This window comes from Ranitomeya imitator, chromosome 2 (genome assembly GCF_032444005.1).
Source record: "Ranitomeya imitator isolate aRanImi1 chromosome 2, aRanImi1.pri, whole genome shotgun sequence".
NCBI lineage: Eukaryota > Metazoa > Chordata > Amphibia > Anura > Dendrobatidae > Ranitomeya > Ranitomeya imitator.
Window position 1 is genome coordinate 383561700 of NC_091283.1, and position 15575 is coordinate 383577274.

General features: G+C 46.9%; 1 pseudogene; it reads right to left on the bottom strand.

Annotated features, from left to right (window-relative positions):
- The window catches only part of LOC138666639 (zinc finger protein 850-like), a 151175-nt pseudogene that overhangs the window by 12427 nt on the left and 123173 nt on the right, over positions 1 to 15575 (bottom strand).

The following is a 15575-nucleotide window of genomic DNA, read 5'->3' on the forward strand; positions in this document are numbered from 1 at the left end:
CTCAATTTTACTTTTGCTGTAAAGTAATCTAATTATAGTAGTAAGTGGTTGATTGGAAAAACTCACAGGATGACAATGCTATTGTTCTCTTGATAAGACAATGTAAACATGACAAAGACATGGAAATATGGAGGAGAAAGTATTAGCATTCAACAAAGACCCAAGTTTCAAAGCATTGGCAGCAGTTTCTTGACAAACTGTCACTGATCAGCAAACCAGCTTAACCACTTAGTTGTGTCATCTGAGCTGTCATGATCATCTACAGTATATAAGCAGTGGAAAAGCTGGGTTACAGCTCAGTTGTCTGGTGGGATCTACCGTGATCATGTAGCTTCTAAGTGTGGTAGAATGGGCATTTTACATTATACTAATCAAATGCACTACATCTCATGGACAAGGAATACCACAAAGTACAGCAGAATGCATTAGATTTGCACAATTACAATGGTATTATAATATAATGCACCCTCCAAGGTCTTCCATATTTAATGACCCCAAATTTCCTCCATATAGTAAAATGCACCTCCATATATCATGCACAGCCGATAGTCCTCCATATTAATATAATACACAGCAGCACATGCCCTTCATATCGTATAATGCACAGCCCATAGTCCTTCATATAGTATAATGCACAGCCCATAGTCCTTCATATAGTATAATGCACAGCCCATAGTCCTCCATACAGTATAATGCACAGCCCATAGTCCTCCATACAGTATAATGCACAGCCCATAGTACTGCATATAGTATAATGCACTGCAGAGTCCTCCATACATTATAATGCACAGCCCAAAGTCTTCTATATAGTATAATGCACCCTCCATAGTCCTAAATATAATACAGTGATGTCAATATCAAATACACAGAGGGCAAAAATTAAAAACTAGGACAAATTCTTCGGCCAACCTTAAAGGGAACCTGTCAGCAGCTGAGTAACCTATAGACAGTGTCAGGTTGGCACCATTGTACTGATTAAAATTATATCTCGGTTGATGAAATCCATCTTGTAGTTGTTTAATCTCTTCCCTCATTTCTGTCTATCGGCATAGCCGATCATAGCGCCCTGCCACTGTGTGTATTCTGCACCGCCCGCCTGTGGGAGTACTGTCCTTGAAGCTGTTGTGTCTACTCTGCACCCCAGCCTGTGGCAGTACTGCTGTGAATACTTTGCACCCCACGCCTGTGGGAGTACTGCCTTTGAAGCCGCTGTGTGTTTTCTATGAGGCTGCCGACACACTAGCAGTATTTGGTCAGTATTTTACATCAGTATTTGTAAGCCAAAACCAGGAGTGGGTGATAAATGCAGAAGTGGTGCATATGTTTCTATTATACTTTTCCTCTAATTGTTCCACTCCTGGTTTTGGCTTACAAATACTGATGTAAAATACTGACCAAATACTGCTAGTGTGACGACAGCCTTAGGCTGAGAAATAAATGATTGGCATCAGTCGTCTCATTGGTATTAGTAGTCCCCAAAAATAATTTTTCAGGCCTGGTGTGCGTATTCTAGTATTTTTGCAAAACAATATATGGCATCAGCCATCTTGTTGCCATTTGTAGGCCCCAAAAACAATTTGTAAGGCCTTGTTTGTTTTCTAGTACTCATGCAAATCAATATATCGCATCAGCCATGTCATTGCCATTTCTAGGCCCCAAAACTAATTTTTCAGGGCTGGTGTATGGTTTTTATGAGTCTGGGAAATAAATAATTGGCATCAGCTGTCTACTTGCCATTTTTAGACCAAATACATAAGTTTTCAGGACCGCAGTGTTTTTTCTAGCACTGTTGCAAATAAATAAATTAACTCTTTCGCCATCTCTTTGAGATTAGTGTATACAAAATAAACTTACAAAAATGAGGAGAGCATCAAATAAGGCACATGGACATGGTGCCCATGTTGGTGGTGTAGATGATGCAGGGCGAGGATGTGGTGGTTCTGTACATGCTACGTGCACAATTACACCTTCCTCTAGTGCACGCAGGCGATAGGACGTTATGCGTTCTTTCGTAGGCTCGAATACTGCTGCACGAATGGTGAGGCCACAAGATGTTGAAAAGGTGTTTGATTGGGTGGCTGAGAGTGGCTCCAATTCCTTTGCATTATCTTCCACCCGGTCCAGCGAAGAAAGTGGAAAGTTGTCACCAGAAGACCATGGTAATCTGGCTTCCACCTCACTCCCTTGAAAATCAGCTAAGCAGTGTGAGCCCCAAGTCATGCAGAAGTCTCTTATGCTTTTTGATGACTCTGATGGCGTAGATTCCATGGCGCATTCACCTGCACCTGCTCCAAAAGTGGAAGTGAATGAGTGCACTGATGACCAACCATTAGTTAGGTTGGAGGAGTACATGGGAGGGCTAGTGCCCAAAGTCAGTGAACCATCATAGCACGTCAGATGATGATGAAACTCAGTTGCCAACTGAAGCGTATGGTTTGCACTTTGTGGCGACAGACCCTGAAGCAAGGCATAAATGATCTGAACCTGAGCATCACTTGTATGACGAGGCATCTGAATTCCAAGAATGAGGTGCAGTGGAATACACACCTTAAGAACAATGACAGATCTGAGCCTCCTCCTACTCCTTCTTCAGCTGCGTTCTCAGCCTCTTCCTCCTGCTCATGATCAACAGTGCCACCTGCCTCCCTGCATTTAGAGGATGTGACAGCATCACCACCACTAATGTCACAGTGCAGCTCCCCACCATTCCATGAAAATGTTCAGCTTTCTATTTCCCAAATCCTTGAGAAAAAGAGGAGATACCAACCTAGCCATCTACGAACCATGGTCATGAATGACAGCATTTCAAAATTTCACTCCTTTGAAATGCTGCCATACCGGCTGGTGGAGTAGTACAGTTTTTTTTAAAACAATTATGTCGGTGGCCGTCCCGCAGCACATTGTTCCCAGCTGCCACTACCTTTCCAGGGCCATCCCTGCCCTGCACAAACATGTTGCAGCCTAAATCAAAAATGCACTGTGCAACGCCATCAGTTGCAAAGTCCACATGACCACTGATACGTGGACCAGTAAGCCAGGAACGTTACATCTCCCTAACTGCCCCCTGGGTAAATGTAGTGGCAGCTAGAGCAGAGGTGGAGTGCGTTCTACCTCACGTTCTACCACCACCTAGTATTGCTGGACGTTTATCTGTCCAGGTTCCCTCCTCCTTCTACTCTTCTTCCTCCACCACCTCATCATTCGGTCACAGGAAGACCTGCACAACCAACTTGAGCATAGCCAGGGAGAAAATACAGCAGGATGTTCTTAGCCTCCTCTGTTTTGGGACAAATCCCACAATGCGCAGGAGTTGTGGACTGGGATCAAACAGCAGACAGATGAGTGGTTGCTACGGGCGAACTTCATTCCTGGCCTGGTGGTGTGCGATAACAGGTGAAATCTCATAGCAGCTCTGGGGCTGGCCGGTTTGATGCAGATCCCTTGCCTGGCGCATGTGCTAAACTTGGTGGCGCAGCGTTTCCTAAAAACTACCGGTGTTCTCACCCTGCTACTCAACTTCTGCTTTCCCGCTCATCGGCTGATATGTGACATAGCAACAAGGTGGAACTCTGCCTTGCATATGCTGGAGAGACTGTGCGAGCAACAGTAGACAATAGTGGAGTTTCAGCTGCAGCACACACGGATGAGTTGCTCTGCAGAACAACATCACTTCACCACCAATTAGTAGGCCTCCTGCAGGACGTGTGTGCCTCGTTGCACTGCTTTGAATGTTCCACCAATGATGGCGGATGATGAGGAGGCGGCGGGGGAAGAGGAACAACCATTTTCACAGCAGTGTGGCACTCAGAGCAGCTCACGGGCATAACTGGGGCATGGCTGCGGGGATACAGAGTACCCAGATGATATACCTCCCACCAATGACAGCTTGTCGTCATCTCTGGGCACCCTGGCACACATGAGCCAATACATGCTGCAGTGCCTGCGGAATGACCACCGAGTTGCCCATATTGTTACAAGTGCAGGTTACTGAGTGGCCACCCTGACAAATCCCCTCTACAAGGACAGTGTACCATCATTACTTCCATAACTGTAGAGCAGTGTTCCCCAACTCCAGTCCTCAAGAGCCACCAACAAGTCATGTTTTCAGGATTTTCTTAGTATTGCTCAGGTGATAATTGCAGAACCTACACAGGCAACAAGTCCATCACCTGGGCAATACTAAGGAAATCCTGAAAACATGACCTGTTGGTGGCTCTTGAGGACTGGAGTTGGGTAACACTGCTGTAGAGGGATTGCAAAACGTGTGGATACAAGCACACGCTGGTAGAAAAACTACTAATGGCTTTCTCACCTGACAGCAGGGGCTCAGTGGAACAACAAGGAGGAAGAGGAAGTCATCAACACAGCTGGGGCACCGCCAGCACCTCTGAAGGCAGGGTTAGCATGGCCGAAATATGGAAAACTTTATGAGCTGCCCCAATACTACCATCTGATATGGCTCATATTAAGTGGAGGCAGCATAAAAGCAACATGGTGGAAGACTACCTGTCCACACGTCTCCACGTACTAACAGATGGGTTTCCCCCATTTTATTTCTCGTTCTCCAAATTGGACATATGGCGTGAGCTTGCCCTTTATGCTTTGGAGGTACATGCCTGCCCTGCAGCAAGTGTACTGTTGGAATGTGTGTTTAGCACAGCAGGGAGGGCATCACAGACAGGCGCATCCGCTTTTACGCATCCAACGTGGGTGATGTAACATTCGTTAAAATTAACCAGGCGTGGATCCCACACTAAAACAACTGCAGCCAACCGGTCTTCAACTCTATTTGCCAATCATTTCATTTGTGGGCCTCCTCCACCAGAAGTGGTGACGTATTTCTATTATACTTGTCCTCTGATTGTTCCACTCCTTGTCTTGGCTTACAAATACTGAGATAACATACTGACCAAATACTGAAAGTGTGAATGTGGCCTAATAGTCACATACTACTCTCTAATATACTGTATGTGACACACACATAGGGAGAGAGCTGTCAGACTAGGGAGCGGGACAGGGAGAAGTTGCTGGGTATCTGCCTCGCTCTAGTTATCGTGGAAGGTCTGACATATGAAGAGGGTAAAAGTTTATAGAAAAATAACAAACACCGATTGGGTGGTCAGGTAAAGCGGTAGTGGTGAGTATATAAGGGACTGTCAGGACGGGGACAGGTAGATTTAAGTGAAGAGTTTACCACTTCCTGTACCTCGATGTAACTGAAGTTTTTACCCCTTGGCCTATTATTAATCATAGTGATCACCAGGGCACGGCTTCTAACCCTGTTCGATCTCTGTGATTTATACTATATGAAGGTGAGTCCCTTAAAAAACAATTGATTAATTACAGGGATCCTGCTGCCATGATCGGAGATAGCTCGAATCGCGGTAGCGTCTGGACTTCCTCTGTCAACCCGTTGGCGCACTGAGATATGTTCACATGACAACAATCTAGAAGGGTTTCATTAAACATTATGACTCCTACCAAGAAACAAGCGACAAAATATAGTGGCATTGACAAAAAAAGTTAAAAAGTTTTAACTTCTGGAATTTTATGTACCCAACATGCTTCTATTACAGTATCCAGCTCCTAATGCAGATAATTGCCCCACATACATACATGCCCCCCTACCATGCTGGGTTCAGTTTAACCATCCCAGATTTGGGATCCTGACTTGGGAGGTCCGTGGTATCTCGCTATTCCATCTGCATCTCCGTCCTTCATCTGTGCGTCAGTCTCAGTAATGTAGGAGCAATAATGTCACCAGGGCCATGTATCGAAATCATGGAGCCCCACAACAGAAGTTCTAATTACCAACCCCACCTCCACAAAATATATATTTAAGGCAGGTTATGGCACATAGGCGCAGTCACAAAAGGGCATAAATCCAATGTCCAAAGTTTTAAAGACAGGAAGTGGGACATGTACTGTGGCACAAAGTAACTGTGCCCCTATTGAAGTCCCTTAGTGTATTCACCCACAATGATAACCCTTTCATGGCCCCGAATCACAGTATGACGACACCACCGTGCCTCCAACAAAGTATGTTGCCCCAGAATGCTACCAACATAGTATATTTACAGTATGATGCCCCAACATTTCCCTTCCAAACATTAAGGCACTATACAGTATAATTGCACTACAGCTCTCACACAGTAAGATGGCCCCCACATAGTATGATCCCCCACAGTATGAGACTCACAGCTCAGACGCACACAGTGAATGATGAAGCAATGAGCTGATGGTTCCCTGTTCTATCATCCCTTTCAACTGTATCTGCATCCAGGATCCTAGCACTATGGAAAGAATGACCCCAGATGGAGGGCCTGCTGCCCCGCGACTCATGGGTCCCATTGCAGGTGCATTGTCTGCTGCTATTAGCGGTCTGCCACTGTAATCACTATATCATCATGGCTGTACTGATTCACACACGCAGCACAGAGCAGAACTCGTAGATCTGCCGCACTCAGTACAGGAGCATTCTGTTCTATTTATTACTGCATGTAGTATTATGAGGAGAATGAAGAGATCATCCTGTCTGGGCTGCGGCACTGTGGGGGTATCATCCTGTGTGGGGTGCGGCACTGTGGGGGCATCATCCTGTGTGGGCTGCGGCACTGTGGGGGCATCATCCTGTGTGGGCTGCGGAACTGTGGGGGTATCATCCTGTGTGGGCTGCGGCACTGTGGGGGTATCATCCTGTGTGGGGTGCAGCACTGTGGGGGCATCATCCTGTGTGGGCTGCGGCACTGTGGGGGCATCATCCTGTGTGGGCTGCGGCACTGTGGGGGTATCATCCTGTGTGGGATGCGGAACTGTGGGGGCATCATCCTGTGTGGGCTGCGGCACTGTGGGGGCATCATCCTGTGTGGGCTGCGGCACTGTGGGGGTATCATCCTGTGTGGGCTGCGGCACTGTGGGGGTATCATCCTGTGTGGAGTGCAGCACTGTGGGGGCATCATCGTGTGGGCTGCGGCACTGTGGGGGTATCATCCTGTGTGGGGAGCAGCACTGTGGGGGCATCATCCTGTGTGGGGTGCAGCACTGTGGGGGCATCATCCTGTGTGGGCTGCGGCACTGTGGGGGCATCATCCTGTGTGGGGTGCAGCACTGTGGGGGCATCATCCTGTGTGGGGTGCGGCGCTGTGGGGGTATCATCCTGTGTGGGATGCGGAACTGTGGGGGCATCATCCTGTGTGGGCTGCGGCACTGTGGGGGCATCATCCTGTGTGGGCTGCGGCACTGTGGGGGTATCATCCTGTGTGGGCTGCGGCACTGTGGGGGTATCATCCTGTGTGGAGTGCAGCACTGTGGGGGCATCATCGTGTGGGCTGCGGCACTGTGGGGGTATCATCCTGTGTGGGGAGCAGCACTGTGGGGGGCATCATCCTGTGTGGGGTGCAGCACTGTGGGGGCATCATCCTGTGTGGGCTGCGGCACTGTGGGGGCATCATCCTGTGTGGGGTGCAGCACTGTGGGGGCATCATCCTGTGTGGGCTGCGGCACTGTGGGGGTATCATCCTGTGTGGGGTGCAGCACTGTGGGGGCATCATCCTGTGTGTGGGGTGCGGGACTGTGTGGGCATCATCCTGTGTAGAGTGCGGCACTATAGGGGTATCATCCTGTGCGTAGGCTGCGGAACTGTAGGGGCATCATCCTGTGTAGAGTGCGGCACTATAGGGGTATCATCCTGTGCGTAGGCTGCGGAACTGTAGGGGCATCATCCTGTGTAGAGTGCGGCACTGTAGGGGTATCATCCTGTGCGTAGGCTGCGGAACTGTAGGGGCATCATCCTGTGTGTGGGCTGCGGCATTGTGGGGGCATCATCCTTTGTCTGGTCTGGGGTAGTGGTACTGTGTGGGTATCATCCTGTGTGTGGGCTGTGGTACTGTGGGGGCATTATATTGAGTGTACTATGTATCCCTGTACTTCATAGCTGGGAGGGAGGAGGGGGCAACCATATCAGAGGAAAGGAAAAAAGTTATGTATCTTAGAGCACAGCAACACAAAAAACATCTAAATGTTCTCAGCACTGAGGGGGTTAATGCCCCCTGCCTCCGCCCAGTAATGGGGAATCTCCAGCACCTACCTCCACCTGCAGAGCCGCACACCACATATATGGCTGTTCTGTGCGCACAGGACCTGTGATGAGGTCACAGGAGGGGAGGAGTCAGGGGTCACATGATCAGGGGCCTCAGTGTATGGAGGATTCTGCTGTGCTGGTTGTCATGGTGCTGGATGAGGGGAAGTTTCTGTGTGGAGTCAGGAGGGGTTTACAGGGTGGATGTAGCAGAGCCGTGTGTGTACGAGGTGTACGGAGCGGAGCCGTGTGTGTACGAGGTGTAAGGAGTGGAGCTGTGTGTGTACGAGGTGTACGGAGCAGAGCCGTGTGTGTACGAGGTGTACGGAGCAGAGCCGTGTGTGTACGAGGTGTACGGAGCAGAGCCGTGTGTGTACGAGGTGTACGGAGCAGAGCCGTGTGTACGAGGTGTACGGAGCAGAGCCCTGTGTACGAGGTGTACGGAGCAGAGCCGTGTGTGTACGAGGTGTACGGAGCAGAGCCGTGTGTACGAGGTGTACGGAGCAGAGCCCTGTGTACGAGGTGTACGAAGCGGAGCCGTGTGTGTATGAGGTGTACAGAGCGGAACCGTGTGTGTACAAGGTGTACGGAGCAGAAGCGTGTGTGTACGAGGTGTACGGAGCGGAGCCGCGTGTGTACGAGGTGTGCGGAGCCGCGTGTGTACGAGGTGTACGGAGCGGAGCCGTGTGTGTACGAGGTGTACGGAGCGGAGCCGTGTGTGTACGAGGTGTACGGAGCGGAGCCGCGTGTGTACGAGGTGTGCGGAGCCGCGTGTGTACGAGGTGTGCGGAGCCGCGTGTGTACGAGGTGTACGGAGCGGAGCCGTGTGTGTACGAGGTGTACGGAGCGGAGCCGTGTGTGTACGAGGTGTACGGAGCGGAGCCGCGTGTGTACGAGGTGTACGGAGCAGAACCGCGTGTGTACGAGGTGTACGGAGCGGAGCCGTGTGTGTACGAGGTGTAAGGAGTGGAGCTGCGTGGACAACGTGCACGAAGAGGAGCCGTGTGTGTATGGCATGATAACAATGGTACAATTATATAACTGCGTGCCAGCCGGATGCTGAAAGCAAGTCGGTGCAGTTGGTATAAAATGGACCGACTCCGACTCCTAAAAAATATAACACATTGAGTACAGTAGTACGATGCAGTAGTGCTGAAAATGTTTTCTTAGTAATTTGGGAAAGTTATGAAATCTATACACACTGCTCAAAAAAATAAAGGGAACACAAACAACAGAATATAACTCACAGTTAACCAAACTTCTGTGAAATCAAACTGTCCACTTAGGAAGCAACACTGTTTGACAATCAATTTCACATGCTGTTGTGCAAATGGAATCGACAACAGATGGAGATTATTGACAATTATCAAGACACACTTAATAAAGGAGTGGTTCTGCAGGTGGGGAACACAGACGACATGTCAGTACCAATGCTTTCTGGCTGATGTTTTGGTCACTTCTGAATGTTGGTTGTGCTTTCACCCTCGTGGTAGCATGAGACGGACTCTGCAACCCACACAAATGGCTCAGGTAGTGCAGCTCATCCAGGATAGCACATCAATGCGAGCTGTGGCAAGGTTTGCTGTGTCTGTCAGCGTAGTGTCCAGAGGCTGCAGGCGCCACCAGGAGACAGGCCAGTACCCCAGGAGACGTGGAGAGGGATGTATGAGGGCAACCACCCAGTAGCAGGACCGCTACATCAGCCTTTGTGCAGCAGCCTCTTCCCTGCTTAGACACGAATTGTGTCAGCTCCACTCAGCCACCAACGCTGGTTCCCATGACCAGGACTGCGTTACCCACAGGACGTGTAACATTTCTCCCACTACTAGGACCGCGCTGTACCTCTGCATATTCCCCTTTTGGGCACTAACACAATACAGCTATACCACATTTTGGATCTGGCTGGCTCCACATCTTTTTTCAGCTATTTGTCTTCTACCTCGTACGGCAATGCCATTTCAGCCGCCACATGCCAGGCACAAATCGCATTAATACTATGCCGGTACACACATCTCTAAACCTAATCGGATAACTCAACAATACCGTATACTAGAAAGAACCTTCAATAAGGCGATATTGTGAACAAGGCCACGGGTTGGCCGAAACGTTGTTTTTGCCTATCGCTGTCTTTGCTTATTGCTACATCACTTCTAAAAATTGAATAATCTTTTCACTGGAAACAAATATTTTCCATAGTACGAGTGCAGTAATTATACATTTCTACCGTTGTGCAAGGAGGAACAGGAGGAGCACTGCCAGAGCCCTGCAAAATGACCTCCAGCAGGCCACAAATGTGCATGTGTCTGCATAAACAGTTATAAACCGACTCCATGAGGATGGTCTGAGTGCCCAACGTCCACAGATGGGGGTTGTGCTTACAGCCCAACACCGTGAAGGACGCTTGGCATTTGCCACAGAACACCAGGATTGGCTAATTCGCCACTAGCGCCCTGTTCTCTTCATAGATGAAAGCAGGTTCACACTGAGCATATGTGACAGACGTGACAGAGTCTGGAGACACCATGGAGAGCAATCTGCTGCCTGCAACGTCCTTCAGCATTACCGGTTTGGCAGCGGGTCAGTAATGGTGCGGGGTGGCATTTCTTTGGAGGGCAACACAGCCCTCCATGTGCTCACCAGAGGTAGCCTGACTGCCATTAGGTACCGAGATGAGATCCTCAGATCCATTGTGTGACCATATGTGTAATGCTTGCGCCCAGACTGGTTGACGCTGGCGTGAGTGGCTCCACTGGACCACTGACTAGACTTCCCTGGAAGCGGCGTAACTAAGTAGCTTCCTATGTGTTCGCTGGAGGCTCTGATGGTGAGGTCAGACTTGTGCAGTAGGTAGCTACCAGGTACCACTCCAGGGTCGAGTCTGACTTTGGATGCTGATCCCACTGGGGGACAGGACACAGGCAGGCATGGCAGTGACACTGGCTGATGGACGGGTACGGCAGAGGCCCTGACGGGCAGACTGGCTTGACGGAGATACAGGCAGGCAGACGGGCACAGCTGGCACTCTGGCAGACAGGCGGGTACGGCTGGCACTCTGGCAGAGGTGTATGGATAAATCACTAAATGTCCAAATAACAAAGGGCACTTCCACAATACTAAGACACAAAGTCCCATATCAATCTTAATGGAACCAAAAAGAGATCCCACAATTAAAATGTAAAATCATTTTTATTGGTAAATAAATATAAAAAGACAGAGAATAAATCCAAAATAAACAAAATACCGTACTAAGGCACGCCAACAAAATATAATAATTACGGGCACATATATGCAACAACCATCTGCATAGACCACATGCTAGAAGAAGGCTAACAATACTTAAGCCAAAAAAGTGCTAATACCAATGCCCATATGTCTGAGAAGCTGAGCGGCATATAATAGAAATCACCCGAGACAAGGGTCTCCCGACCAATATTGTACTTCCCCAATACAATTATACTTGCCACAATGGGCCAATCTAAAGGACTAAACCGCCTCAAAAGAAAAAGGGGGGACAAAATAGAAATAAACTAACGGGTGTATATTACCTGCCGCGCTGCTTCTCCCAGGCGTCCCGACGCGCGTTTCGCCACCAGCTTCTTCCGGGGGCGTCGGGGTTTTATAATTGTTCTCTTGTTTCTACAAGACTGGGGAGTTCACCACTCCTCTGTGGGTCATTTGCATTGTAGCTGTTCCATCTCGCATGTTCAACGTGGATATTTTCTCTCTGAGCCCTGTTCATTCAGGTACTATACAGATTATCAGGTTTTTAAATACATCAGATAGGGATTATATACATTAGACAGGGTTGCTCTATTATCGGTATACCTTGGCGATTGGTGGAGCAGCTTAACATACTTTTTTTGCAAAAAAACGTATTAACTAAATACCCTGTATTTTTTCATTTTTTGACTAGCACTTGCTTATTTACTGTGACTTTTTTACAACAGAGTATTTTTTTACCTCTCTGTGCGCTTTTGTGTTTTCAAGTTCTTTGGTGGTGTGAACAGGTTCCTACAGACTTGTTCGCTATGCAGGTGGCCCATGTGTTTTTGGTTTTACAGTATAGTCATGATATATACAATGCTTAGATCAATATGATATCATTAAAGTACTAAATGTAATTGATACCAAGACAGAGCCACATAAGACAAAAATGAGTCAAACACGGCCAGAGGTTAACAATCCATGCTTCGTGGATGGCATACAGTGGGTACGAAAAGTATTCAGACCCCTTTAAATTGTTCACTCTTTGTTTCATTGCAGCCATTTGAAAAATTCAGAAAAGTTCATTTTTTTCTCATTAATGTACATTCTGCACCCCATCTTGACTGAAAAAAACAGAAATGTAGAAATTTTTGCAAATTTATTAAAAAAGAAAAACTGAAATATCAAATGATCATAAGTATTCAGACCCTTTGCTCAGTCTCTCATATTTAAGTCACATGCTTTCCATTTCCTTGTGATCCTCTTTGAGATAGTTCTACTCCTTCATTGGAGTCCAGCTGTGTTTAATTAAACTGATAGTACTTTATTTGGAAAGGCACACACCTGTCTATATAAGACCTCACAGCTCACAGTGCATGTCAGACCAAATGAGAATCATGAGGTCAAAGGAACTGGCCAAGGAGCTCAAGAGACAGAATTGTAGCAAGGCACAGATCTGGCCAATGTTACAACAGAATTTCTGCAATACTCAAGGTTCCTAAAAGCACAGTGGCCTCCATAATCCTTAAATGGAAGAAGTTTGGGACCACCAGAAGTCTTCCTAGACCTGGCCGTCCAGCCAAACTGAGCAATCGTAGGAGAAGAGCCTTGGTGAGAGAGGTAAAGAAGAACCCCAAGATTCTGTGGCTGAGCTCCAGAGATACAGTAGGGATATGGGAGAAAGTTCCGCAAAGTCAACTATCACTGCAGCCCTCCACCAGTTGGGCCTTTGTGACAGAGTGGCCCTACGGAAGCCTCTCCTTAGTGCAAGGTATGTGAAAGCCCACATAGCGTTTGCTAAAAAACACACAAAGGACTCCCAGACTATGAGAAATAAGATTCTCTGGTCTGATGAGATGCAGATAGACCTTTTAGGCGATAATTCTAAGTGGTATGTGTGGAGAAAACCAGGCACTGCTCATCACCTGCCCAATACAATCCCAACAGTGAAACATGGTGGTGGCAGCATCATGCTATGTGGGTGTTTTTTCAGCTGCAGGGACAGGACGACTGGTTGTCATTGAAGGAAACATGAATGCAGCCAAGTACAGAGATATCCTGGATGAAAACGTCTTCCAGAGTGAGTGCTCTGGACCTCAGACTTGGTAGAAGGTTCCACACAGCTAAAATAACAAAGGAGTGGCCTCAGAACAACTTTGTGACCATTCTTGACTGGCCCAGCCAGATCCATAACATAAACCCAATTGAACATCTCTGGAGAGACATGAAAATGGCTGTCCACCAATGTGCACCATCCAACCTGATGGAACTGGAGAGGATCTGCAAGGAAGAATGGCAGAGGATCCCCAAATCCAGGTGTGAAAAACATGTTCCATCATTCCCAATAATGTTCAAGACTGTACTAACTCAAAAGGGTGCTTCTACTCAATACTGAGCAAAGGGTCTGAATACTTATGACCATGTGATATTTCAGTTTTTATTTTTTAATAGATTTGCAAAAATTTCTACATTTGTTTTTTTCAGTCAAGATGGGGTGCAGAGTGTACATTAATGAGAAAAAAATGAACTGTTTTGAATTTACCAAATGGCTCAATGAAGTAAAGAGTGAAAAATTTAAAGGGGTCTGAATACTTTCCGCACCCACTGTATATGATAGATCAATACAGAGATATCAGTTCAAGAAGCCAATGAACCAGAGTGCTTGATTGAATCCTGATAGAAGGATCAGACGTGATGAAAACCAGATAGATGAATTAGCCTTGATAAAACGTCATGGATCAGTCCAGAAAAGTCAGCCCTGGAAACCATTGAACAAGAGTTCTTCGTTAAGTCCTTAGGGAGCAACTGATTGTAGGTTGAAGATCCACTTGGATTACATTTTGTATTATTTTGGTGATGTAGTACTATATTTCTTATTCCTAGCTCATGAGACATACCATTGATTTGGGTGGCAATTAGCCGTATGGGAGCTGGCCTATGTCATATTTTCATGCAGATTACGTCAGCTACTACTGGCTTTATTCCTCTTTTCCCAGATTCTCAGCAAGGGTCACACATGTACTTTGACTACATATTGAACTGACTTTATTCGTCAATATCACCAATCTTAGTGTCATTCCATTTATTCTATAGGCACAGGCAGCTAATATCATCTACTGTACTTACCTAGTGTATTACCATTCTAATATGGTTTTGTTATTTTGCATTCAGGGACGTGGCTATTTTGCACTTTTTGTGGTTTTACATGGTTTTAGATTTCCTTGTTCTGTCCATTTGTGTTAATAAAGCATACTTTCATTGATTATTCAGGTGTGCACATCTTATACGAATTCATAATAATGGAGTATGCCTCACAACCCCAGGGCGTGTTTCATGTGGGATTATTCCAGGGATTGAACCTTCCATTATACACAGCTCAAAAAATAAACATTTACTGTAAACAACACAATGCAATTCCAAGTCAATCACACTTCTATGAAGTCAACCTGTCCAGTTATGAAGTAACACCGATTGTGAAGCAATTTCTCCTGCTGTTGTGCAAATGGAACAGACAACATGTAGAAATTATATGCAATTAGCAAGACAACCCCTATAAAGGAGTGGTTCTGTAAGGGGTGACCACAGACCATTTCTCTGTTCTCATCCTTTTTGGTTGATGTTGTGGTCACTTTTGTATCCATGTGTTTGCTCAAACTGTCAGAAACAGACTCCATGAGGGTAGTATGAGGACCCGACTTCCACAAGTGGATGTTGTGCTTAAAGCACTACACTGTGCAGGGCGAATGGCATTTGCAAAGAACACCAAGACTGGCAGATTCGACATTGGTGCCCAGTGCTCTTCACGAAAGAGAGCAGGTTCACACTGAGCACATGTGACAAACGTGACAGAGTATGGAGATGGATGGAGAATGTTCTGCTGTCTACAACAACGCTAGGCCTCATGTGGCTAAAGAGTGTCAGCAGTTCTTGCATGATGAAGGTATTGATGTTATGGACTGACCTGCCCATTCCACAGACCTGAATCCAATTGAGCACATCTAGGACATCATGTTTTGTTCCATCAATCAATGCCACGCTGCACCACAGATTGTCCAGAAGTTGACTACTTTAATCCAGGTCTTGGAGGAGATCCCTCAGGAGAACATCCACTGCCTCAGGAGCATGCCCAGGCATTGTAGGGAGGTCATACAGGCACGTGGAGTCCACACACACTACTGAGCATCATTTCCTTGTATTGAGGCATTTCCACTGAAGTTGGACTATCCTGTTATTTTATTTTACACTTTGATTTTGAGTATTATTCCACATCCAGACTTCTATAGGATATTAGTTT